The sequence below is a fragment of the Stenella coeruleoalba genome (genome assembly GCF_951394435.1).
Source record: "Stenella coeruleoalba genome assembly, chromosome: 9".
Taxonomy (NCBI): Eukaryota; Metazoa; Chordata; class Mammalia; order Artiodactyla; family Delphinidae; genus Stenella; species Stenella coeruleoalba.
The window spans coordinates 32,092,799-32,118,135 of record NC_137155.1 but is presented as its reverse complement, the minus strand read 5'-3'; the positions used below and the strand labels follow the sequence as shown (position 1 = coordinate 32,118,135).

General features: G+C 37.8%; 1 long non-coding RNA gene across 1 annotated transcript in view; it reads left to right on the top strand.

Moving 5' to 3' along the window:
• The window catches only part of LOC307191517, a 170,664-nt gene that overhangs the window by 9,366 nt on the left and 135,961 nt on the right, over positions 1-25,337 (top strand). The window contains exon 2 of the long non-coding RNA XR_013829792.1: positions 11,674-11,775. This is a non-coding gene — a long non-coding RNA (uncharacterized lncRNA). The remainder of the gene's footprint in view (positions 1-11,673; positions 11,776-25,337) is intronic.

Below are 25,337 nucleotides of genomic sequence, written 5' to 3'. Positions count from 1 at the left end.
GGAAAGTAAAACTTTAACTTGTGTTTCCTTTGAGCTCTTTGAAATAATGTATAAATCAGAACCAGCTGAATTAAGCAGGTGATGCACAGCACTTGAATACACTGATTAATGGTACCTACACCGTAATTTATGGGAAAATGCTTTTGAACTCAGGTATTATCATGACCATTTTTAATACACACTGTAGTTCAATACATGTGTAAGATATCTCCTTTAAAAATAAAACAAATTTACATTGTCTACTTTTCTCCACATTATCAACCTTAGTGGACAGACTCTTGACCATTCCTGGTAAGAGGCATTAGACATCATTTCAATTGTGCAAATCTGATGATATTTCTTATAATGTTTAACAGTATCTTGATGGAAAGGGAAAAAGGATTTAAGGTGTTTAAAATAAAGAAATTCAAATACTTTTTATGTAGACTCCCTCTTAATCTTTGGGTTGCCCAGTTCAAAATCCAAAGACTGTGTATATATGTGAGTGTATGAATTTAGAACTAAAAAAAAAAAATTCCCAATGAAAGTATAGAATTAAAAATAACTGAAAACAGTTTATGCACTGCTGCCTGTTTCTATACCAATTCTTAAAAACCCTTACTAGTTTTTCACATTTGCCTTATGCCCTTTAAAGGACTCAGATTCATAATATACAAAGAAGTTTATGTGATATATAGAGCAGAGCCATAAACCGTATTTTATGCATAACAGTGATTAAATGCACGGTTGATATATTTCACTAAGATGGAAACCATGTCGAAAGGCTTACATTTTGATAACTTTCCTTTTGGGGGACATTTCTAAATTATTTAAGTTGAAGAATAAAATGACTTGTTTGTGAATTTACATGCTCTTTTTAATCATCCTTAGGTAATGCTGATATGGCAAAGACGCTAAATTACAGGCAGCAGTGGGAATCTGCTGGGTGAAAAAGCACAGAATCGTTTTGTATATGAGTCCATGAGGAATATTCTGTTCAAGGAGTGGAGACATAAGAAAATTACCTAACTCATGAACCACACATTAAGAGCGTAGTCAGCTGTTGTAAATGAGTATCCAACAACAAACCATTATGTATCTTTGGTTTAATTATATGTGCTTATTACACACCTGTACTGGAGAGTAGAGGCTGCTATTTGCATCACTTATGGTTTTCTCTATCAAAACAGTATTTGAATTATGAAGCTTATAAGGTTATGTATGATTTCTCTGGCTTGAGTGTGTGTCCCTTCATTTTGTGGACAGCCCAAACAAGATGAGGGAAACAAATGAGGAAATATTTTAATCATGTTAGTAAAGAATTTCTAAATTTAGAAATGTAGGGAATTTATAGATATGAACAAATATCAGCAAAATTACCAAGCTTTTGTAAATCAAGTTGATGTTTCAGGAGAGAGTATAAAAGTTAGATAAATTCAGCATTTAATTTTTTCTCTAGAGTTCCGTCTTAAAAGGTATTAATTATTATGATGATGATGGGTTATTTACAGAGTGCTTCAAAATAGGGACAAATGTTAAACTACCAAATAATTTATGATTTACAGTTTTTACAACTCAGAGTGAATAAACAATCTAGGCAAAATTGTTCTGTATATTGAAGAGCATTTACTAACTACCTGGAAGTTTTAAAACATTTATTATGTAGCAAGTACATTTTAAAAGTAAAATTTGTATAGTATTAAAAACAACCTCAAAAGTGTCTCTAAAGAGAATTTTATGGAACATTTCATTTATATACATCATCAAAACTTGTTATTTTTACAAATCAGATTCCCCTAAGATTTTGGTATATACTTGTTTTAAAAGCATCTCAGATTCACTATCTCATCCTTTCACTTCACCACTGTCTATACTTAAATTAATCTAACTATGTCTATCCTTTACTCCTGTTTTCCTTCCTTTCCAAAGGGGAAAAGTGAGGTTACACTAAGGAAGATAACACATGTTCTGATGAACTTAATCCTATTATCATAACAAAAATAGCACCATTTCAGAGGAATAAACAACAAATGGTACCCAATGCCTAGAGAAAATTAAAATTCTATTTGGGATTCCCGCAGGATCTAGTACCAGTGTCACAGTTGAAGTTTGATAGTTTCTCAGGAAGACAAAGCTTAGGAAAAATAAGGGTTTGAATCCATGAAAAATATGGCAATAATAGCAAAAGGAGAAGGGCTCAATATTATTGATTTATAGTAACCACAAGAAAGGAGCAGATGGTAGTTTGGAAAAAATATATGTAGTCATTTTAGTAGATACCTCTTAATATGAAATATGAATTGTATTTCTTACAACCACAGAAAATCTACAAATCTCTAGAAATTCCAACAAGTTTCTAGAAATATAACTAACTCTCTAGTAATTTTTATCTTAGAATAAAGCTTAGGGTCAAATATAAAGATAAGCAAAATTTTCCCAGCTCTGCTAATAATGTCATATGTTAAAGGTTCTGTAACCCCTTCATTCACAAAAACCAGAGACACTAAAATAAATACGGTCATTTTTTTTACATTACATGATAACTTCCTAAACTAATTTAGACTTATATTATTTTTTAGATAGAGATGATTTTTCAACTAAAAATACTTATTTTTGTCCAACAATTGCAGCAACATTTTCTCAGGAATTGCTTTTAGGGTGAAACCATCTGAGGTGACTAGAACAATGAAGTAATTTTTTAGAATGTAGATTATCTCCACAATGTCTATCACGTATTTTTTGCAACTCAGCAAATTATTTCATTTCTCTCTCCCTAGTATGGAAATTTAATCTAAGTATTTATTTCATTTTCGGTAACCTATTTGAAGAAAGACTAACTACCCTTCAGTATACAGTATTACATTATGCATTCAAAACTGATACTATAAATTATACAATCTAACAAAAAAATTATTAATGGTTTACGTGGGGGCCGGCCACCATGAAACCTCAACTGACAGCAATGGAAGTAATTTTCTCTGTCGCCCATCAGGGAAAGGAAAGGAGCCCAGAGTGTCTGTGTTTAAACAGGTCCACCGCATGTATTCTCTTTCACACAAGTTGCTGTTTGTAAAGGCAAACGACAGTAAGGGCCCGGAGTAAACTTCAAGTCTAAACCATAGACCACCTTCAAACATCAGTAAACAGGTACTTTAAAGCTACAGCTCGGTACTTCAATACTTTTCTTTTAAGGTCCTTTTAATATGCAATTCATGACCTCAGAATAAGGAGAGAATTGTTATTTTACTGCATTTTATTGATGACAGAATTTGCCAGCTGTTTTTCTCTGCTGCTCTTCTCTGCTACTGTAGTGCTCTCCCCCAACCAGTGAAGTATTTTATCATGATTAAAATCAGTGAATGTAGATTCTATGAGCCTTTTCAGCCATTTAATATCACCTGAATTAGGGAAGGGATCCTGTAAACCCTGGGGTGAATCCTTCTGAAATTGTGTTGAAGAAAATGGATGCCTCCACCAGACACAAGGAGAGAATAAGGGAGAACCCCGGCCAGAGTCATTCAGAGGCATCCCAGGTCAACACGGAAGTCCCAGAGGAGGGGGGGAACCATGAACTTGTTGGGCCATACATCCATGTATTTGTGTGATTTATTTTCCCCCCAGAAGCACTTTTCAACTCTAGGTTCAAGGGGCTGATTAGGTTCTTGCAAAAATGGTAAAACAGAACAAAGGCTGCTGCAATGGGCATGGGGCCTAGGCTGGGTAGAAGAGTGGAGCGTTTGTGATAGGTCACAAGATGGTGGCTGGAGAAGCAAAGCCATTAAGGAGACTCACTGAGAGAACACAGGTCCACCCTCCCCTTACATCATGCCCCCTCATAATGACAGTTGTCATAATCCAGCATTTCATGTCAAACAGCGTGAATCTTGGGGAAAATGTGGTTCAATTTGCAGAGTTTTATGGAAAGTTTTTAATTTCTAAAAATATGTTATATAAAAATTATAGGAAAAATTAATCATGAGGTATTCAGTATGAAGGCAAACCTTAATGTAATTTAATATATGATGATTTCTTAATATAATTTCTTGGATTTGTGCTCACAGCAATTATACTACGTTCCAGTCTCAGAAAAAACAGATTTTATCCTAAAACATCCTGCCTGAAGAGAGGCTGAACCTTTTCACACCCTGTTTTCCAAATAGACTCTGTCCCAATTCTACTAAAATAGTAGAGTAACTCACATTTGTTTTGCTTCATTTTTATGTATTTCTTATACTAAAAATGAAATCTCATTCACTATGGGATACTTTTCTTTCTGTTTTTCATCCTTAAATTAATACATGATGACAATACTCTTAGGACTCAGGAATCTGCTCTCTGCCTCTTCTGTTTCCCAGATTTAATTTGATGCTGGCTTAGGGTCTTTCCACCGTGTGCTGAAGGAAAGGATTTGTTTTGTTTTGCTCTGAGAATTCAGTAGTTTTGGTATGAGGCAGAGAATTTCAGGTAGGATCTTTGTATCATTAATGAAAGTGAAACCGCTTTGCAGTTTTAATTTTCTCATAATGCTGCTAGTTATGAATGACATGAATTATTATACACTGGATTATGTAATATTCATTGTCGTTGGTTGGACTGTGCCCCCAAAAAAGATATGTTCAAGTCCTAATTCCAGATATTTCTGAATCTGATGTTACTTATAAACAGGGTCTTCACCGCTGTATTCTAGTTAAGATGAAATCATAGTGGATTGAGTTGGGCCCTAAATCCAACAACTGGTGTCTTTTTTTTTTTTTTTTTTTTTTAGGAATTTTTAAATTGAAGTATAGTTGATTTACAGTGTAGTGTTAATTTCTGCTGTACAGCAAAGTGATTCAGTTATACATATAATATACTTTTTATATTCTTTTCCATTACAGTTTATCACAGGGTATTAAATATAGTTCCCTGTCCTGTACAGTAGCACCTTGTCTTTTATCCATTCTATATATATACTAGTTTGCATCTGCTAACCCCAAACTCCCACTTCATCCCTCCCCCACCCCCCTCCCCCTTGGCAACCACAAATCTGTTCTCTATGCCTGTGAGTCTGTTTCTGTTTTGTAGATAAGTTCATTTGTGTCATATTGTAGATTCCACATATAAGTGATACCGTATGGCATTTGTCTTTCTCTTTCTGATTTACTTCACTTAGCATGATAATCTCTAGGTCCATCCATGTTGCTGCAGATGGCATTATTTCATTCTTTTTTATGGCTAATATTCCATCATATATATGTACCACATCTTCTTTATCCATTCATTTGTTGATGGACATTTAGATTGTTCCCATGTCTTGGCTATTGTGAATAGTGCTTCTATGAACATAGGGGTGCATGTATCTTTTTGAATTATAGTTTTGTCTGGATATATGCCCAGGAGTCGGATTGCTGGATCATATGTAAGTTCTATTTTTAGTTTTTTGAGGAACCTCCATACTGATCTCCACAGTGACTGCACCAACTTACATTCCCACCAACAGTGTAGGAGGGTTCCCTTTTTTCTACACCCTCTCCAGCATTTGTTATTCAACAACTGGTGTCTTTATAAGAGAAAGGAGAGGGAGATTTGAATACAGAGACCTGAGGACACACACAGGGAAGAATGCCATGTGACAGCTGAGGCAGAGATGGGAGTGATGCAGCTACAAGCTAAGGAACACCAAGGACTGCTGGCCACCACCAGAACTTAGGACAAAGGCATGGAACAGAGTCTCCCCTCAGAGCTTCCAGAAGGAACCAGTCTTGTTGACACTTTGATTTTGGACTTCCACCCAGCTTATTGATAATATGTTATGGCAGCCCTAGGATATAAATACCTGCAGTATATATAAGTCTGTGAAATAAGCACACTTCAGATTGTTTTCTGGCATAAAAATGTCAACATAAGCCAGGACTTATGTCTCCAGAAACACAGGCGGAAAACCCCTACTTGGGTATCTGGTGACTTCTTTTTGATTATCAAACATCTAAAGACATTGACTTACCTTTCCTCATAATATACTTTCATTCTCATCATTGCCTAAAATTACTAATAGCTTGCAAGGAAATAATTAGGCTGAAAATTGGAAGCCAGAATTGTTTGTTGTGGAATTTGTGGTTTCAAAGGAAAACGCTCATCTCAAGATAGAGGCTGTGACTTTTCCATTTCCAGGTGATTCCAGGTTAATTTCCATTGTGAGTGGAAATTGTTTTTTATATTAAAAATGAACATGTTGCTCATTCAGTGATGTGGATATGTTCGAAATTTTAAAGGTACACCCATGTGCACATACACACTCACAGGAAAAAATATTTATCTGGCTGTACGTATACCAAAATGATATTAGAATTGGGAGCTTTCAATTTTTTTTCTTTTTGATTGTATACATTTCCTACTTTTCTACAGTGATTATGAATTCTTTATATAATAAAACAGATAGAAATTAATAGGGAGTTTGCCTAGTGCATGGCGTGAGATTCGCATTTTCATAGGTCAGATGTTTCCCTGACCTTACTATTGTGCCAAGGGAAATAAGATAATGAACTTCCAGTCTCCTTGCCTTGGAGTTCTTTTCCTTTTCTCACACACACACACACACACACACACACACACACACACACACACTAATCCACCTAATAGAGGAGTGTTAGCTTTTTCAGCAATGAGATGTAAAAGACACATAAATCATGGATGTATCTGACATTTAACCAATTTAGATTCCTTTCACACAACTTTCAATTTCAAGTGTGTCTTTTGATTCTCCATTTAGAGAAAACAGCCTTGTATGCTGATCAGAGAATGTCTAACCAAGGCTCCCCTATCCCCACAGCTCCTGGAAGCCTATTCAGCCACAACAGAGTAAGATGTGAAAATGCAGCATGCAACCCAAGGAGCCACACATGACGCCCTGAGACTAACCCTATTTTCTAGAAATACTCAGCATTGTATGGAATCTTGAGCATTAAAAAATATAAGAATATCCTGACTGTTTTACAGCACTACCAGTTGTTTTTTTAAAACCTGTGATATGTCTAGGCTTCCTATTAATCTAACAACAAACAATATGATTCAAACAGCCTGCAAGGCCCTATGGGATCCAGACCTGCCTCACCAGCCACATTCCCCCATGTTCCTTTATTCTCGGCAGCCCAGGCCTCTTTTAGTCCCTCAAATGTGCCCTAATTCTTCCTGCCACAAAGCATTTGAAAATACTGTTCCGTCTGCCTGAAGTTCCCTTCCCCCCACCTCTTTACCTAAATCACCCAGTTCATACTTCAGATGTCATCTGGGTCTTTGTTTCTTCAGGATACCCTTCCCGTACCCTCTAGACCACACCCACCACCCCAGCTTCTTGCTCTCACAGCAATCCTTTCCTTCCTAGCACTAAGGATGGAATTTTACGTTTATTAGTATGATTATTTTATTGATGCCTATTGCATCTTCTAGCATGTTCTATAAGGGCACAGATGAAGCTGTTTGTTGTTTTTTTTTCCTCATCACAGAAGCCCCTGCATTTGGACAGTGCCTGGCACATAGTTAGGCTCTAAACACATATTTATTGAGTAAATATATGGATGAATGAATTGGAGATACAAACTTTAAAAAGTCTTCAAAGCTCTCAGTTCTTGAAAACCTTCCCCTCTAAGTCCAGGAGACATGAAACTGTGCACTCAGCCTGACACAGATGGAAGAACTTTGACAGTAGTGGAGTTCAGTGGCCATCCACAAAATGATGCTTAACCGTGGTGAACATTTTCCTTCTTTTTGAGGTACACTACTCGCTGTTCCCTCTCATGGATCCAGTCCCCAATATGACATTTCTACCATTTCTTCTTTACACATGTATGTTGTCTTACATTGGAATTATTCAACAGAGTTACAACTGGGGAATGTTCTTGATAAGAAGGTGGGTCCCCATCCCTAACTTATATGCATTTTTTACCTGCCAACTATTCCCTGATATCCTGACCAAGGCTGCCAAGATGGCTCCTTTCCAGACTCACTTAGCACGCAGGGTTTCTAGACTCAGTTAACCCTGCTTTCCAATAAGACACGTGAGGCCGAGAAACTGAGACCAGTTCAAGGATTTTATTCTCTCTTCATTCCTTGCCAATTGCAAAGCCAAGTGTTCCTGAAACCTCCTGTCCTCTGCCTGGAAGTGGGAGTCTTCAGCCATGTGAACAGTCATGGGCATCAAAGTTCACATAGGACACTTGACCATGTTGCTGAGTCTCAAAGGATTTTGCTCAAGACCTACAGCCAAGCTCCTGCTGTCACCGCTGGATAATCATTCCAAAGGAGGGGAAATTTTTCTCACCTCTCTTTTTGTCCAACCCAAGACAGGAATAAAGACCATGGTGATGGCCAAACACAATTTTCTTATGTCTCACTTGGAACATAGATGGACAAGTGTCTGCTTATTCTTCTATAGAAATCTAAAAAGCAAAAATGTGTGATGTCAGGAAGAAGAGGGGCTTTTACTAGGGTGTTTAATGGTATTACACATTCTCTCTTCTCACAAATAGGCAAATCATAGTACAGAAGAGGCCTTAGGATACCCTGCTTGAGATCTTCACTGTCTATTTATTGTAAACACTTCCTGTGAGAAGGAAAAATCATTATGTGGTAGTGTTGGCATATCAGGTCACATGTGGGGTGTTTCTCCAAAGGTCTCCCACAGGATAGAGCCAACTAACTTTACTTTCAGCCACATTGCTGCTTTTCAATTTTGTGCTCATCTTTTTTTTTTTTTTTTTTTTTTTTTTTTTTTTTGCGGTACGCGGGCCTCTCACTGTTGTGGCCTCTCCCGTTGCGGAGCACAGGCTCCGGACGCGCAGGCTCAGCGGCCATGGCTCACGGGGCCAGCCGCTCCGCGGCATGTGGGATCTTCCTGGACCGGGCACGAACCCGCGTTCCCTGCATCGGCAGGCGGACTCTCAACCACTGCGCCACCAGGGAAGCCCTTGTGCTCATCTTAATTGTGCCCACTCAGTGGGTTGTTATAGTCTCATTCCCTGAAGGTCACTCACTGCTACCACCTCCAAAGCTGGCGCTGCACGAAACAGCAAAGAGGAAGACATCTGCCTGCACTGTCCCTTTCCCAGCTGATCACCACCTCAGCTACTTTAATTCCTCCCTACCAAACTTGCAACTTCCAAGAAAATGACTTTAGCATGCAGGTTTTGTGATGGCATTTTAGGCATCGTAAGGGGTGTGTATGGGCTGTAAGGCACAAGAGTCCTTTCTTACATCTCTGAGGTCTCCCTGTAAAGGCAGTTCCCGACCTTGCTTACCTGTAACACTTAGCGCCTTTACACACACCTTCCTGGTATAAGGCTTGACAAGAAAATTATAACAATGGAGAACCTCCCATATATGTTTTAGAAATGAATTTGGAAACCCTTGAATCACTGGTCTTCCAAGATCTAGGGCTTTACCTCTCTCTGTTTTAAGGGGAGACTCTGCCTGGAAGTCTGATCAGGTTGCAATCTACAAAATCACAGCCCTGGAGAGAGCTCCCTATTTGATATTCATCCATAGAGACATGAGTATATTATTCCTTCCAAAGTCAGCTGCAATTGAAGCTCACTAAATTGACTCCACATCTTCCTATCTCAGGCAGTGACAGAGGAATAGCAAGTATTTTTTACTAAAATACTCATTTTTAACCAACACCTTTTTGAAGATTTCTCTATCACTGATACAGAGGACATGATCTTTACTTTATAGCAGATGGCAGAACACCAGCCAATCAGTGTTTGAGTGCAGGGCCTGTTGTCAGTGCCTCAAACGCTTATCTAGCTGCTGTGTCCTTTTGTCAGCGATGTCATGCAGAGTTGAGGACAGAATTTATTGTAAATGTAAGGGGATTAATGTCAAAGGAAATTTTGCATGTGTGTGAGCCCAAGTATATATGTATGCGTGCACAGAGGGCCAGGCATTGCACAGACATATCTGTCTTCACCCCTTGGTGCTCCATATTAATGATGGCTAAGGTAATCATGCTAATTGATATCTCACGTCATATAAAGATGTATTTCAACAGACAACTTATACCAATTCCCCTACTAAGCCACCTACACTGAGGCAGATGACTGGTTTCTTTTTATTTGTTCACTCTATTTATCTTCATGGGGAGCCCCCGCCCCCCCCACCCCCCATCTTCCCACTCTGCTCTGCTCTCCTCTAGCAGAATTTTTTTGCACTGGGTTGTGTTGAGCATTAGGCAATTGCAATGATGAATGGATAGAAAATTCAAGGAAAGCAAGCAAGGGAAAATGTGGAAATCGGGTAGTCGGCCCCTTAATCAAGTTGGTTTTACTTGGTTCCTGTGAATGAAGCACCTCTTCAGCAAGTGCTACATTCCCAAAGATTACTTTTGTCACACCTCAAAATGTTGGTTATCATTTATTGAATGATTGCAACGTGACAGGCACTGTGCTAAGATCTGTGTGTGCGCTCTGTCAATTAATCCTCATGCCAGTCCTCTGAGGTATTGCTGGTATTATCCCCTTTCTACAGCTGCAAACACTGGTTCAGAGAGGCTAACTCATCCAAGGTCAAATGGCTACTAGATGATGGGTGGAGGCAGGATATGAACGTGACAGTGTGGTCCAGAGCCTGTGCACTTAATAAGGACTTCTCTGCTCCATTTATTTTTAGCCTTGGAATTCCCAAGTATTGTGTAGGTTTTAATAACCTATCATGAAGAGGTAATAGAGAGCCAACAATAAAAGACATATATAAAGAGGAAGCTCTGAAGACAAATGGATTTTCTACAATTATATCAGCAAAATGTGATGCTCTGAAATGTGACTCTTTGTTCTTACCCCTTATTTGAACCTCCTTTTACCCGTGGAATCACAAAATGGGACTTACAGAGCTCAGCGTCAATCCTATATCCCCTGCCCTTCACCCCCTGTGGGCTGCCCAAGCAGCCAAGATCTAATCATTCCACAAATATGCTGTAAATTGTCTTCAGATGTGGAGGTTGCCTAGGAGCTCAAGTAGAACATTTTAAAATCCCAACTCCTAAATGGTACTAAGTTTTTACCAGAATGCAGTTTGACCGTCCCTGTGCCCCCCAAATTTATTCTGAAGTCGACAAATGCCCAATATCATCCCCTTGTAAGAACAGGGACTTCAAAGAATCACTCATCTGATTTTACTACCACATGGCCCATTAAATCCCCCTGACACTTGTTGAACTTAAACAACCCAGAGTGAGAGAAAATAGCCATTCTGGATGATATTTGTTTGATCAGGCTGTGAAAAACTGAATCACTCAGTCAAGCCCGCATGTTTAAGGGGGCAGCTCAATTGACCGACAGCAGACTTGCCGTGTGAGCTGGCATACGTAAGTGGAGCTGACTAACAAAATGACTATTGATCATATAGATGATAAGTTTTCATCTGCTTGCAGCCTGGAGAAACAATGAAAAAAATTACCTGCTTGTACGTGATACCCAGGTGGGGTAAGGACTGGAAACCGAATGTTTGGAGGTCTGTGTTTATGAGGGCGCTCCTTCATTTTCTCGTATTTTGGGAGATGCTGTTTTGCGGGAATCATTTTCACCTATTCAAATACAGATGTTAAGAAGAGAGATCAGAGCCCCCTTTAGAAAGTTACATTTAGAATATTTTATCAAGGTCCATCTTGCATTGCCCAGACTGGCTTCTTGCTGAACCCTTATTTTGTCTCCACTTCCTTCTTAGTTAAAATTCTGCTCTTTGAACCCATCTCCAAGTTGAAACCTTCTTGGCAAAATAATATAAGCCTGCATCTGCAGCTAGATGGACCTTTCAAGCCCTCCCAAGGTGAGAAAATGTTATTTTTCCCTTTTATGTGTTGTGGTTCATTGGATAGTATTTGTCATCTTGTCATATAACAGAAATGCCATTCACCATGTTGAAATACACCCTTAAGCAGCAGTGTCTATGGATATGAGAGCATCTCCGGTCTGTGGCCCTCATCAGCCCCTCCAAGCACTCCCCGGCTTATATATTCCCAATGAAAAGATTCTCCTTAAACTGTACCATTTCATTCTGATTCATCACAAGGGTCAGGTCCACACCAGAACAATCTTTCTTTTGGAGATGCAAAGGGATAATTGGATTGCATGTGAATGCCTTTTACCATATTTTACACTGACACTTGAAAAGACATGAAAAATTTGCTGAATATTCTTTAAGATACACACATGCGTGTGTGCCCACACAAACACACACACACACACACACACACACGCACACACGCTCCATTCTGGTGGGGGAGACAGTTTTGTTGTTTACCATGAGGACAACTATAGTGGAATCATTGTGGTAATATATAGTCAAGGAATTCCTGAAGGTGCAAATTGACAGCCCTGAGGGAAATAGTTTAGGCTCCCCATTTGGGAAAACCACCTCTCTGCTCTTAGCTCTGCAGAGACTCAGGGAAGCTGCTAGTAGGGGGCACTTGTACTCATTCCATCAAGCCTAACCCCATTGCCATTGCCCCTTGGGCTACACAGAGTCCTTTAAAATTTCTTCTTACTTCAAGCCACACAGTGAAACTCATTTTATCCGTTCTCTACTATTATCTCTCTCTCTCTCTCTCTCTCTCTCTCTCTCTCTTTTTTTTTTTTTCCTTTGGTTGTTAAGGAAAATACACAGGATGATTTTCCCACTGATGTATTCGAGGCAGGATTATCCTGGAGTCAAATCTCCAAGAGAGATAGTTCTGCCCGTTGACAAATAGACATTCCCAGGCAGTTTTGGAAAAAACTCTTTCACAAATGATCTTGGAATCTTTCTGGAGAAAATGTACCCAAGAACGCAAAACCAGAAATGTATAAAATCTTATAGAGGTTAATGATCCAATCAGTGGATTTTTGTGATATTTCTGATTTTTAATTTATTGTCAGTTCACTACCCCTATCCCAAAGAGAACACTAAGTTAAAAGAAAAAACCCGCAAAAGCCCTTCCTAGATGGGGGTGGGGGAAGGGGGAAGGGAGGTCTAAGAGGGAGGGGATATAGGTATACATATAGCTGATTCACTTCATTGTACGGCAGAAACTAACACAACATTGTAAAGCAATTTTACTCCAATAAAAAAAAAAAGAAAAAAAAAGGTTTAGGAGAGGCCATTTCAGCTGTTATTTAGTATGATTTGGAAAGAATCTCCTGTAGACAAAAAAGAAGAATTCTCAAATATACAAAAGATATGCTCTCATTGTCATGATCAAAGTGTATGGACTTTGGCTGGAGAAAATGGACACCTGGCTCTCAATTTATTTAAAGCCAAAAAATTATTTTTGTAATACCCTCCGAAGTTTTAATTTATTTATATTTAATAACTCAACTCATTTAGTTGCTTTGTGTTTGTTTATTTATTTTTAAATATTTTCTTTATTTTTTTGTCTGCATTGGGTCTTAGTTGTGGCACGTGGGGTCTTCACTGAGGCGTGCAGGATCTTCTGTTGCTGCACGGGCTTCTCTCTAGTTGTGGTGTGTGGGTTTTCTCTCTCTAGTTGTGGCGCTAGGGCTCCAGAGCACGTGGGCTCCGTAGTTTGTGGCACGCGGGCTCTCGTGTTGAGGCACGTGAGCTCAGTAGTTGTGGCACATGGGCTTAGTTGTCCCGCAGCATGTGGGATCTTAGTTCCCCAACCAGAGATCGAACCCGTGTCCCCGGCATTGGAAGGCAGATTCTTTACCACTGGGCCACCAGTGAAGTCCCACTTTATGTTTATTTAGGCAACAATATTTTAGAGAACACACCAGGAAGTAGCAGTGCTCAAAGCAAAGCATTCTGAATACTTTATTGAGTTGGTGTAATTGAGACAGTTGAGTATTTGAGTACACCTACCTTAAAGATTTCCATGCTAAAATTGTTGCAGCCAAGGTCTAGAAGTAGAACTTAGGGGCTTTAGTCTCCACTTGTCTGTGAATTAAGGTAGATGTAAATTATTTTCTGAGAAGAAGCTTCCTTCTGCTCTTCAGTAATGCCTTGACTTCTAGTAATCCTCTGCATGAAAATAGAACAGTTTTATGTGCTTTCTTTTTCAGTCCTGTGTTTTCTGCTAGGCTCCAGCAATTTCACAAGGGGGTGATAACCCTACTTCTGGTTTGACATTTTATTAAGGTATAGTTCTAAATCAAACGGAAAACAGAAAACAATCACACTCCAGATAATTGACAAAGAGAACAATTTCAAAATCAAGTTGTCCAAAACACAGCAAAAGCTTAGCTGAAGGAAGCAAAGTTTATGGAGGATCACTTAAAGAATATGAATGAAATCCACATACACCTGGACACACTCTAAATACCTTCATACTTGAATTTCATTTGGGGTAAAGCCATTGGCCCATGTCATTAGCCATATGAAACTGGTCATGTATCTTTCTTCTAAGTAATATTGAGGACACTGATCATTATGGTGCAGAGAATCCCATGTATATGAGACCTCAAGGACAGTTTCTTCCTCATCTTAGCATCTGGAAGAACTGAGCTTCTCCTAACAATTGCTCATTGTTATTATGGATTTGTCTTAAGGGTACTGTGGTTGGTGTTTGTTGCTTACAAGCATGGCCCACATAGCTGTCCACAACTACCAAAGAGTGTGGGCCTTCATGCTAGGCATTTTATATTGCTTTATCCCTAGATCTATTTAAAGTCTTTCCCCTTATTTTTCCTTTTTCTGCTTCTAGTTGATATTCATTTGCTGCATTTCAGTAATCTGGCAAACCATTTTGTGAAAAAGAAGGTTAATAAATATTGCTACTTAAGGGAAAGAGGATATTACCCCAAAGCCTCAGAAGAAGAGCCTGACTTATCCTACAATAACCTGGTAAAAATGAGAAAAGATTTCTGCTTGGTCTCTCACAACAATTCAAAAAGAAAAAGTTAGAGAGTTTTTGCAAAAAGAGCAGGCAACCATAGAAAAAAATCAAGCTGAGATAAAGTCAGAGGCACAAATATAGCTAAAATAAGAAAACAGTGCAAGAAAAAAATGTAATGAAAAATGTAAATTTGCTTTGATATTGATTATAGACAGCATAAATGATTTGCAAATTCATATCTGTACTGTGAAGGATACGTGAGATACCCTCTCAGACGCAGCATCAAAAAATGCAAAGAGGTAAAAGAGGGGAGAAAAAAATAGGGAAGGCACAAATTTGAAGTCAGATATTAATTTTCCAAATTCAGAAACCAGAGTAATATGAGTGAAATGATAGTCAAGGATCTAATAGACAAAACTTTCCTGAATGAAGAAAAATCGCAACACAAAGTGACTTACCAGGGTCTGGGCAAAATTAATAAAAAGAACCTACATCTAAATAAACAGTAATAATTTTTAAAACTTCAATTCAGAAACAAGGGGTGAAATTGTATAATCACTTTTCAGAAAGACACAGCAATAGGAATGCTCAAATTTCTCTTTTTCAACTCTAATAAAAGAAAAACGAAACAGTGATATCTATAAAATTTTAAGGCATAAAAAGGTTGAGAAGCAAGAATTCCGTATAAAAGCTGGCTGATATACCTATGCCAAGACTCTCAGTCAGACAAGGAGTAAAGGATATATCACCCTGTGTCCTTCCCAAGAAGAATACTTGAAGGTAGATCCAGCTGACCAAAAGAAAAGTGAAAAACAACACAGGAACACAGCATCAAGTGTCAAAAAACTGGTAGGGTTCCTGGAAACCAATGTAAAATTTAGAGAATTAAACTATTGTGGATATAATCACAGAAGTAAATGAGAAATCCTAAAACTATTGTTGAAAAAGTAGATTCAAGTGTTAAAAAATGATATGTAAATGTAAGCCAGATCTATAACCCTAAATGAGATAAAGACTTGCAGTAAAGACAGACCATGGAAATTTAAGGGGCCACTAAATTCTTGGCCATATATTATATAAGGGAGTAGAATCAAAATTTAATTTTTATGACCTCAAGAATTAAAGAAATATAGATAACTTTAATATATCTAGATCACTATAGAGTTAATTCAAAATTCCCCCACTCCCAATAACTGTGAAAAACACCAATAGAGGAATAATTGTATAACCAGCAGGAGAGAGAAAACAAACATAACAGTATCATCAGGAAGCTTAAAATAAGACCACAGAACTTTTCTGAATTCATTTATTAGCTCTAACTTTGTGTGTGTGTCATCTTTGGTGTTTTCTAGATACAAGGTCATGTCAGCTGTGAATAAGAATAGTTTTGTTTCATACTTTCTAAATTTGAATGCCTTTTATTTCGTTTTCTTGCCTGCTTGCTCTGGCTAGAACTTCTAATATAATGTTGACTGGAAGTGACAAAAGTAGGCATCGTTCCTGGTTGGGAGGCAGGGTGCGCTTTCTGTCTTTTGCCACTGAGTGTGTTGTTAGCAGTCGATTTTTCATGTATGGCCTTTATCATAGTGAGAAAGTTTCCTTCTATTTCTAGTTTATTAAGTGCTTTTGTCATGAAAGGATGTTGAATTCTGTCAAATTCTTTTATTGCATCAATTGAGATGATTTTGGTTTTTTTTCTTCATTCTGTTGATGTGCTATATTACATTGATTAATTTTTGCCTGTTGACCCATTCTCAAATTCCAGGAACAGGTCCCACTTGGTCATGGCGTGTAACCCTTTTAATGTGCTGCTTTGGTTTGCTAGTATTTTGTTCTGGATTTTTAGGTCAATATTCGTAAAAGATATTTACAATTTTCTTGTAGTGTCTTTGTCTGGCTTTGGTATCAGTGTAAAAGTTTCAAAGTATATTTTGGATGCAAATTCCTTTTCAGATCTATAAAAAAAATAAGACCACAGAAAATGAGCATGCCAGTTATGACAATACACACTAGTAAGTTACCATCTCCCCATAACCCTCTACCCTAAGCCCCATGCAAAGAAACCAAAAACAGCATATGGTCCTTACGGACAACCTAATATAGAAAGAGGGTTTTTTAAATTTGTTTTGCTTTATTTTTAGGTACCTAAATTCACAATTTTAAATATAAACACTGTGGTAGATTGAAGATGGCCACATATTCTTTGTCACTTTCCCCCACCCAAGAGGTGGAGTCTGTTTCCCCAACTTTTATATTAAGCTCACCCTGTGACTTACTTTGACCAATAAAAAGCAGCAGAAGGTCTGTTTTGGGCCTTGGACTGAAGAAGCCTGGCAGTCTGGACTTTTGCTCTCTTAGAACCCAGGCACCATGCTGGAAGGAAGCCCAGGTTATCTTGCTCGAGGCCACAGTAAATTTTGCCACAATATATTTTACCCCAATAAAAAAGAATATATATTGAAAGGATAAATGTATGTTCCAAAAAATCACTTCATGTTACTTTATCTTGCCTTATCATAGTTACTTTATCTTGCCTTATCATAGTTACTTTTAGTATAAATAAGGAATCTTTCTTCTTACAGTTTACTCAATATTTTTTTTTTTTTAAATCCAGAGTTTTTGGAGGGCGTCCAAATGAAAAGCTTTTTCTAGCAGTAATGCCCTCAGACTTCAGTGCCCTCAGACTGAGGACCAGTGAAGTTTCTTTGAATTGTGCTCGTCAGATGTAAACTGTGGGGTGGTAGCCAATTCCACACAAGCAACGTTTTCTACTGAGGAAATACTCTTCTTTGTAGAAGTTCTAATCAGCAAAACAACCTGATTTTTACCATAGTCTCAATTTATTATGCTGGTTGTCCCCTCCTAACCCAAATTATATAGTTAACGTCTAAAGTATAGTTTCCATTTCTGAAGTAAATAGATTTCAAGGGGGACTAAGTATATGATTCTTGCTGCATTTTTCTTATAGTCCATCTTCACTCGGACATTTTGCTTGCTGGAATCTCCTGTATGGATCCTGCTTCTCTCTCATACTCATCTTTTCTCCCTTCTGCCTTTTGCCATATGTTCAGGAACACGGCTGCTTGAAGCTGTCCTCCACCCACACCCCTCACCTTGATATTTCTCATCTCTGTACCTTTTTAGGGTTGCATTCTCTCCCTTCAATTTTGCGCACACACACACACACACACACACACACACACACACACAGAGAAGCCTGGCTAACTTCCACATTTCACTGAAACTCCCTTCAACTATCACCCCCTCACTATTACCCCCTCCTGGTAATTAATCTTCCTTGACCCTCTCCACTCCACCTCCTCTAGACTCACAAACCCAGGCATACTTCATGCTGAATTAGAGGACTTTCCTCTAGGCTCCTAAGGGGTTTTCTCTCTTATTACACTTCTTATATGGCATTACATTTATCTTTTTCTGTGTTCATTTCCCCCCAACCTCCCTCTTACTAACCTGTAAATTCTTGAAGGACGGAAACTGTATCTCGTTTACTTTTGGGTCTCCCAGCACCTAGCAAGGAGACCAGTGAGTGGTGACCGATTGACCAGATAAGTAAAATGAGTAAGTGAGTGAGTGAGTAGCTTGAACCCAATGATATTAGTCTGTGCAAATAGTAGTGCAGAAAATGACATGGTCCCTTCCTCTAGTACATTAATAACTCACTTGTCAGTCAGTTGATAGTGTATGGATCCTTTACATTTCTTATTGTTCTCTCACCAATAGCTACATAAAAATCCTTGGAATGTTCGGCCACAGTTGTAGAATTTGTATCTGTTACTATGACACTTCTGTTTTATTTCAGAATCTACTTCATTAAGTCCAAAATGAGTTAGTTTCAATACACAGTTTCCAGCTGAATGTTGCTCTAATAACAAAATTCATCAGACAGAGACATCCTTCAAAGGTACAAAGAGTTAACCGTGTAATTTTCTTAATAAGATGGAGAAGGCAGTGCATCATTTTTTCTAACTATGGCATGCTCTGTGACACCATGTAATTTTTGGGGTATCTATACTTTGCTTGGAGAAGAAAAAACAATACCTAGTTTCTTTTTAAGACTCTTTTTGCTGCCAAGAAAAAAATCATTTGCTCTGTCACAATTATGGCAATAAATCTTACAGTGAAGACATTTAGTGATGGCTACAAAGCTTCCTTTATTTTACCTTACAGAGACAGGCTTTAAACTTAACTAACTTGGCATGTCAGGAAAAGCAAAAATGAATGTGTTTTAGTTTTACAAATGCCTGTTTGAGAAATATGTTGTTAAAAAAAAATACTTTTCTGGCCCCAAGTTTGCATGGGCTAGGATACGACTTCTGCCTTCTGTATATAATAAGTTTAATTACATTCAGAAGTGAAAGATTTAGACTTTTAGTTCTTGGGATATTGAAGTCATGGAAAAAGTTCGTCTAACTCGGTTGTTTTGGACTTATTTGTATCTTGAGGTTCCATGGGCTTTTAAATTTTTTAATTCATTTTAAATAGGAAATAGATGCTCAGAGTATAAAATTCAAAATGTCCCAAAGAGAATGTAATGAAATTCCCCTCCCACCCTGGGCTCCCCGCCTTACTTAACACCTTCCCCAAATCCATCCACTTATACCAGCTTCTTTTATATCATTTCAGAAGTGTTATATGCAAAGCAAATATAAACATGCAGTTTTCTTACTTAACAAATCTTTGAGATCATTCCATATCAATACGTATTGCATTTGTTTTAACAGCTGCATAGAATTCCATCAGATGGACAAAGCATAATTTATAATCAGTTGCCTATTGATAAATGTTATTATTACAAATGACATCTCAGTACTTATCATTGGAACATGTGTCTTTCCACGTATGCGAAATTATACATGTAGCTTAAATTCATAGAAGAGGAATTGCTAGGTCAGAGGTTACGTATGCTTGCATCTTAATAAATATTGCAACCCACTTTCCTTAGGCATTACACCAGTTTATACCCCACGAACATAAGTGTGCCTGCACTTTCATATTCTCACCACAGAGTATATTCCCAAAACTGATTTTTGCCAAATGTAGAAGTTACGGAATGTTCCCAGATATTATAAAATATGGGAGAACTCTTATTTTTTCAAGATAGTCATTTGAAAAACTTTTTTAAATGGGAACATTTTCTTATTTAGAACATTTGAGCTAAATTTGATGACTGAGATAATCTGAAATGGTTTAATACTCATCAAAAAAAGGAATTTTCAAATTTTCTTTGTAGAGAATTCACACATGAGGGATCTGAAATATAAAGCAAAACAGAGGAAAGAGGACTTTGAAGTCTTTCCCCAGCTTCCTTTCTTCCCAGCCAAATCCAAATCCTCGTTACACTGGCTTGTCTTTACTCATAGCTCTCCTACCTTTTCTCCACTTAATAAAGAGACAATTTAGCTGAAGTTTTCTTTTTTCATAAGTGTGGTTGTTCAAAGTAGAGTGACTGGATAAAACCAAATGTCTTTGAAACTTAAGGACAAATTCAACTAATAAGAAACAGGACATTTATGCTTTCCTTTTAATCAGTTTACCAGATCATCTTCTATGCTCATTTTCTTTAGAGTTGAGTTTTTATTTATTTCCTTCTCTGCTTTCTTAGGAAGGAAACCTGTTCCCTGAATCTGCAGAGCTGACTTAAATGCTCTTTTCTGAAGCAGAGCACAAATTAATGTAATCTTTTATCATATGCTAGTCACTGTCACTGTGGTTAAGTACAGCATAGCACAGATGCAGTGTTTTTTAAAGACACACACAAACACACATGAGCAGTGGTTTCTCTTTGAATATGGCAAGCTGTTCATTTTTTCACAACTGTAAAGAAGACAGTCAATTGTAACAAGTAAAATCCAAGTATCCATTTCATCTTCTCAAGTGAAAAGAGAGAGCAAAATTAAGTTAAAGCTAAAACTTCACTAAGATTCTTGTACTTGGCCATGTGTCTATATCTGAGGAACATTTTAAAGACTATTTATGTTTGGCCATTCCAAAAATTGAAATACAAAATGGGGCACAGTGGGAGATCCAGCTCAGATAGTGTTACAAATTAATGCTTAAATATTATAGTTGGCCATAATAGGCTCTAAATTAAGGTTTACACTAAAACCAAAACAAAAAAATTAATTAAAAGGTAAAAAAAGCCAAGGAAAGTTTCAGTAGGTTTTTAGCACAAGTATCCCTTGATTTAAGCAAACTCAGTAGCAAAATCTTTAATAAAATTTATAAAGAAGTCAATTCGTTACACATAGCCTAAAGGACCAATTGCAAGTGCTGGTATTCTAGTTTTAGTTTTGCTATTGGTTAAAGATAATGTGTGCTGGGTGGTAAGCATATTGTGATGAAGTATACTATTACAGTTTGTTCTCTTAGATATATTTAATATTCTGTATACAAAAAAAGAGGCAAAGACTTTGGAGGGAACTGTTAGGCCAGAGTTGAGAGCAAAAGGAAGATTCCATTTATAAAACAGGCAAAACTTACAATACAGATAGAGCAGGAAAAATGCAATACAAAGCATGCCAAAGCACGATCCAAAAATGTGTTGGCAAGATTTCTGGAAGGAGGGTGGTGATGCAAGAGAAAGTTGAAGATACCAAACTGCCAAGAAAGAAAAAGGGCAAAGGGACATGTTGATAATGTGTGTTGCAATGTCAGGGCCCATAAATAGAGGGTGTTCCAAGAACATTTTTTAAATAATGCTAACAGCTCATCAAGGAGAGCTTATAGTTTGAATCTCTTTTTAGCTGGGGAATGACCTCTCAGTTCTAAAGCAGTGGTTCTTAAGTGTGGTCCCAGACCAGCATCATGGGCGTCCCTTTGGGGAACTTGTTAAAAATACAACACAGTGGGTTGAGGCCCAGAAATCTGCATTTTACAAATCTGCAGGGATTCTGATGAAGGCTCAAGTCTGGAGCCCACTTTTCCATAGACTGAAGCTATTGTCGCAGAGGTTCACAAGAATCGGGATGCCTCAGATGAGCCCCCTTAGCTTCCCATAAACTCTGTCTCCATGACCTGGTGGCATAAGATTGTCTTTCTATATGGAGCAGGAAGAAACAAGCAGAGGAATATTCTCCATTCGTGGCATATTTTCAAAATCACAGTTCATAAATGAGTTTTGGTTTCTCACTGTCCCAGAAATCTGTTCTTTTTTATTGATTATTTTAATAGAAGTGAAAGGCTTTTTCTGCTATTTCAAAGGAATATTAACTATATCTATTTTCTCTTAATGATACTAGTGTGAGGCAAACTCTATAATGAACACAAATTCCATGTGGGAATCTTGGAAGATAGGTGTTTTCTAGATGGCAAAGCATTTTGGAAGTACTCTATTTATATGCCATAGAGACCACCATGGTTTTCCTATTGTTAGCTCATATAATCTTTACAATGATAGTTAATATTTATTGAGCATTTGCAGAGGCTAAGCATTGCATAGAGAAAAAACTTACTTAACCCTTAGGTTTATGAGGTAGGTGCTATTATAATTCTCATTTTATACATGGTGGAACTGTAACTTAAAGAGGTTAAGTAACTTGTCTAAGATCATCCAGTTAAAAAATGTGTGGAAGAGAGGACCTCACTAGGTCTGATGCCAGATCTCGTGCCATTAAATTTCCACAGTCTCTGCCTCCCTATGCCCTTTACCTGGATCCAGACAGTCCCCCAAGGTCTTCCTTCTTGATAGCTTCCACCACCCATTCTGTTCTGGGGTTTTGTTCACAACCAACGTCCACAAAGAGGTTGTGGTGTCTCACCATCCAAATAACCATTTTTCCCCATCTGTTCCTCTTCTTATACAGAACATAATTATGTAGGGCATATAGTTTTAAGGGCTTTATTGCCCTCATAATGAGAAAACCAGATATCTAAAGCTAACAAACATGGGAAAAGTAGCCTTTAAAATTATATATATTATTATATTTAATAAATAGATGTCATACTATATTCAGTAAAATAAATTCCTATATTTAATTTTAAAATACGAATTTTAAAAATATATTACTAAGGTCTTAAAATCATGTTTTATCATCCCTGAATTCCTTACCATATTGTAAGATAAGTCCAAGGGAGTTTTTCTGGGTTTTGTGCATTTTAAGAGAAGGTGGGATGGAACAGGGGGAGGGGCAACAGGACCAGAGAAATAAGTAGGCATTCTCACATTGTAGCTTGTTCCCGGACTTCCTCACCATCCCTTTCTTCAGCATCACCACCAAGGCCTTCCTTCCTCTCAACTCCTCATCCAACTGCATCCCAATTCCTATCAATTGCATCTTCTAAGTAGCCCTGTATTTGGTGACTTCTTCCTGCTTCCGCTGCTACTGCCTTGAGTATCACCTGATGAAGTTTTTGACTTATTTACTGAAGGCAATAGAAATATACGGAAAGCATTTAAGACAAGGAAGTGGCATAATCAGATATGAATTTTAGAGCCATCATTCAGACAGATATGCAGAAGACAGATCTGAAGGGAGAACAGGGGCAATGGGATGAATGAGATAGGCATGAATTAAAAGAAAGCATAAGAGCACTGAATACGGTGCCAACCTTAGTGTTGGTTTCTGTTCCTTCCCAGTTACAAGTTCATCTAATATTCATTGAGTAAATAGTTACTGAGCACTTACCAGATGAGAAATGTGTTGCTGGGCTATGGCAATACAACAGAGAAGAACACAGAACTCAAAAATACCTCCAGGTAGCTAATGCTTTGTGTTGTTGACTGCCGTTACACCTTAGCATGAATGAATGCTCTGAGAGACTATTTCAGTAAAGGAATGAAGAAAAAAGAGTATTCGTGTGTAGGTCACTGATTTGGGGATGAGGACACAGCACCAAGAGAGTAGAAGTAATGAAGACAAACTTCCCCTATCTTGTGGTCTTAACTAGGTCTTCCCCTAGATAGAAGGGAGATAATTGGCCATTGGTTACCATTAAATAGAGACATGTATTCAAATTTTTGAAGTGTGCTGTCATCCAGCCTAGAGTAAGCTCAAGAATGAATAGAATATAGGTCAGCTAAATGTGAATTTGAAAGAAGGAAGACTAAAAGCTTAGCTCTAAAGAAATGTAGGTAGAAGCCTAGGTGAAAGGCTTGTCACCTGCAGGAGGGTCATGAGGTTGTGATGCTTGGGGGTGGGTAGTTATCCATAGGGAATCCAAGGATTACATGGTTGAAGAATTGTGGAAGAAAAACACCCATGGTTAGGGTGCTGTGAACAGAGCATTGGGCTTGGAAGCAATGAACCGAAGTTTGATTCCCTGCCTTGTCCTGCACAAGCTGTGTGATCTTGAGCACCTGAGGCAATCCTTCTGAGCCTGCTTTCCTATCTTTAAAACGGATACAATAACATGTATCCTATTCATACCACAGCATAATGTGAGAAGTCAAGATTAGAGTGAAAGGCTAATAAAATGCTATATTTTATTAGTTTTATCTTTATCTCATTATACTGTAAAACAAGGTACTTCAAATTATTTAAGAGAAAGGATATCGACGTATGACTAGAGCGATAGATACACAATATACATAAAAGAAATTACTACTATTATCCACTACTGTGTGTGCTAAAAATAGGGACCATGTCTTAAATCAGTTTTGAATCCCAAGAGTCTGGCACATAATCAATTATCACTAAATGTTGGTTGGATGAATGAATGAAAGCCACACAAAACATGGAATGTTACTAATACTCCTAGGGCTGACTCTGGAGAAAGTATCAGTGGCCTTCCATATCTTTCTAGGGATGGAAAGATGGAGTCATAGAGTCTGTGTGACCTATTTTACAGTAGTTTAAAACTGGTAGGAAAAAAAAAAAAAACTGGTCGGGACTATACCTCAATCTTAATTTGCAGATTGCCCAGTTTCTTGCTACTCAAAGGATACTTGCAGAACAGTCCCAGTCTGCAAGCTGTTTGTTACTGGTCTGTGACAATGTAAGCAGAGAAATTGAGAGTAAGCATTTAGAAATGTTTACAGCAACTTGACAGTGTGATTTTACATCTATTGAATCTTTTAAAAAGTTGGCTTGTATTTTTTGTCTTTTAAATTATTATTTTATTGATTCATTTTATTGTATGTTGCAGAAGAATTGGTACATGGCAGAGTGGGGTGAGGGCGGAATAGTCCTTCACTACAGGTAGTCTGAGAAACAATGGTCTGGTTTATTACCCTAGTGCTATCACTAATCTCTCCTTTCAAAAACTATCCATGGCAATATTTAAGATACTGTATCAACTCTATGTTTTTATGATTTCTGTAAATTAAAATTGGTTTAAGAGCAGAGAATCAGATTTTGGTTTAGATAATGACCATTATGCTTAGTCCAGGGGGACTAGGGAGCTGGTATCTCATGGTACCATGGAAAAGGTCCAGAAGAGCCAAAATTTTACCCCAGTTCTTCCACCTGCTAATATCCTGGCCTTGGGTGAGGACAAGCTCTCCGAGACTATTTTCCTACTAGTAAAATGGGCATAGTTATTTCTGTGTTAAAGGATTTTGAAGCATAAATGGCTCCACAGAGGTTGCTCAGCACAGGAT